We start from the raw sequence: 3,266 nt of genomic DNA, 5'->3' as shown, positions 1-3,266 counted from the left end.
GAAATTGTTCCGTACTCTAGCTCTTCATTCCAGCGGCCTGGCATAAAGAGCCTAGTTATACTACATGATTGTTTCTCACTACTGCCTGCATTTTCATTTCTCGTTTAACAGACATGCTTTCATGAATTATTTAGACGGTTCATGTACATAGACGTTCTTCTCTCTCTTACCATTCGGACGGCATTTGGATGGTTGGTTATTAAAATAACTAGACCTCCTCGTCATCTACAAGGCCTTGAGTTAGGGTGCTGGTGTGCAGTGCAGGCAGCCTCATTTATTGATTTGCAATTGCTAGCACATGTGCTTGTCTATATTTGCTAAAATTTTATGTTCTGATGTAATGATTGAATGAAACAAACAGAACGATCTATATTTTCTTTTTTCATGACCTAACAGCATGATAAGGGATGATAAGATTAATATAATCAAAATATTACAAGGCCATTTAAAGTTGGTAACGGAACACACAGCCATCAACCATCGAACAAAAAGATCCACACTCCCAAGGGGACTAAAATGATTCTAATATCCGATTGATGTATAATATGGCTCCTTCAACGCTGATTTTCCCTGTGTCGGATATACCTAGTTCTATCATTGTATCTTGGTCTATCCTGGTGTCTCTGTGGCTGCGGCTCCACCCTTCTCTTTCTTTCAGGTGATCTCTGCACGATCTCCCCATTCACAAATAATTCAGCTGCATCAAATTAGCTCGAAAACTCAATTAATCAGGGTATTAGCATAAAAGAAAGCCATTATCAATGGACCATCTTCACATGTAATATGAGTGCATGCTTGCACATAAAGCTTAAAGAAACATTGTAGCACAACCATTCCACTTTTCAAAGGACATAAAATTAATAAATATCGTTACTGTTGCCATGAAAAAAGGATTGTATAAGAACCAATTAGGGATTGAACTTTGCCTTAAATACAAGATATCAATTCACTTTATCTCTTATCTTTTCCAAAAACATTCCTATTGATTTTATAAAGCTCCCACCAAGAAATAATTCGAATCATCCAATGCATATGCTTGATGAGAATAGCTTGGGGAGACCAACACATATTTGTGACAAATAACTTAGCGAATTTTTTTAATATCCTCAAATTAGTTATCTAACTCTTATATTAAGAAGCAGAGGTAGTATAATGTATCTGCTCCAATGATTAGGAAACTAAGTAGGTTGGCATTGTGACAGAATAAGGTCAGCGCCAACTTTCATGGGAGTCCACTAGCATTTAAAGCTATTTGTTTTGCCATAATGGACTGCTGACAAAGAGGCAAAGCAAATTAAGAACTTACAACACTGTCAAAGATTTCGATATTATGAGGTGGTACAAGGTCCTAGCATTCGTAGCTGATAAATGAGATTAAAATCTAACAACTTAAAATGCCCCAGCACGACTATGGAAAGAGAAACAAAACAGAGGCATTTATTTCTAATTAACAGCAGCATTTACATTGTGTCATGAACTGCTAGCAAAATATCTCATCCCAATAAAATAATAAGAATAAATTTAATATTCAGTCCAGTTTGTAACAACTATAGTCATAGCGAAGTATCAGTAATAGGGGAAAACAGATTCAAAGGAAAGGGAAGAAGAAAGCCACAGAGAGAGATTTCCCAGGAATGGGACCAGAGACAAAATCAAACAAATCATCCACATCCTTTTTCCATTAAACCTCTTCCCTCGATATCTTCACTCACTTTCACCTAACACTGTAACCACCTCATCATATGCATGTGCACACTCCACTCACTTCACAGACGTGATATTCATTATTCATCCATTTGGTCTTTCCTTCATATACCATGACACGTTTTAAATAAACAATTACTCCAAAAAAAAAAGAACATGATTGAAACATCAAAATTATCAGGAAGAGAAAAAAAATGAAACAGAAGTGGAATTATCATATTGAACTTGACTGGTATTCTTCTAAAAAACAAGAAAGCTTTTTAATACTTACCATTGTAATCCTTATTCTCTGGGTCAACGTATGATTCAGGGAGGACAAATAGTACGCCAGGCAACCCTATTGACCGAAAAGAAAATGATACATACAAAAGTGAGAAATAAAGAAAAACTAAGGTCCTAAACATGCATACAGAGACAAGTGTTGAAGCAACTCTGCAAGAAACTTTCTAGCTTATTAGATGTCTCCTCATCAATCTCACATCCAAATCTGAAGTATCTCTCACAAGAAACATTATAAATCCTCTTCTTAGGTTCCGCTTCACTAAAAAGCGAGAAGAATTGAGAATCAGGCGTAGTGAATAACAAAAAGTCAGGAGGGAAATTTTCATTTTCTCAAGCAACACAGCAAACAAATCAGTATACTTTCTGACAACCTTAGCAAGAGTTTGTATATAACAATCAATCATCTATTGTTTGGTAGCACCCTCTCCACTTGGCTTGTCCATGACAATGAGTTAATGCTCATAGTCGCAACCAGGAAATAGTGGGGCCATCTCTGTGGGCAGTCGGTCACTAAATTTGGAGCCTGAGTTGAGAGCGAGTAGGCCGAGTTATCGGACCAGTTTACATGGCATCGAACAGCAGTGAAACGAATCGGAGCAAGCAAGCACACGCAATGCTTGAGAAAGCAGGTTAACAGATCTGCGAGCAAGAAGAGTGGTTGGGATAAGAGGGAATCGGGTGATGGACATGGAAGTGGTGGAGATAAGGCGTCTGGGAAGGAAGGCAGATAGGGAAGCAGAAGAAGAGCAAGAAGCTCGTGCTAGGGCACGCTCCGTTTCCAGAGGAAGAGGATGATTAAATAGGGTTTTGCTGCCTTGCCTTAGGACAGTCTCCTTTTCTTTTCTTTACCGACTGTTCACAACAGTCTAACACACCGGAGATTATCGGCCCAATTACAAAAGAAAAAAAAACAAAATAGGAAGAAAACATTGTTGCAGATTTTCAAAAATGCATCAAGGGACTAAAACAAAACAAAAATAAAAAGGGTCATTGCATACACATGAATTCGACCTGATAACTCAAACTATTCGTCGAGATAATTGATTTTATTGTTTCTAAAAAAGTGATTTGCTAATCCTTATTAGTTTCTCTCAGTTGTAAATATTGGTTCATATGCTTGTAAATCGTAATCCATTAATCATGACTGACTAAGTGGCATATAAATTGTCACAAAAAAATTTTAAAATAAAATGTATTTATTATCATCATAGTAAAAAATTAGGCTAAGGTATTGTCCTTTAACTTTATATAAAGTTTTAATTTAGTTTCTTAACGTTAAT

The 3,266-nt window shown here is 36.6% G+C and overlaps 1 pseudogene; it reads right to left on the bottom strand.

The window, feature by feature from the left end:
* Positions 1 to 385: 385 nt before the first annotated feature.
* On the bottom strand, positions 386 to 2,429 carry LOC114716498 (multiple organellar RNA editing factor 2, chloroplastic-like; annotated as a pseudogene).
* Positions 2,430 to 3,266: the final 837 nt, after the last annotated feature.

Source organism: Neltuma alba, unplaced genomic scaffold (assembly GCF_004799145.2).
Source record: "Neltuma alba isolate B1F8T4 unplaced genomic scaffold, ASM479914v2 tig00011672_pilon, whole genome shotgun sequence".
NCBI lineage: Eukaryota > Viridiplantae > Streptophyta > Magnoliopsida > Fabales > Fabaceae > Neltuma > Neltuma alba.
The sequence above is the reverse complement of the archived record's forward strand: the minus strand, read 5'-3'. Positions and strand labels throughout refer to the sequence as shown.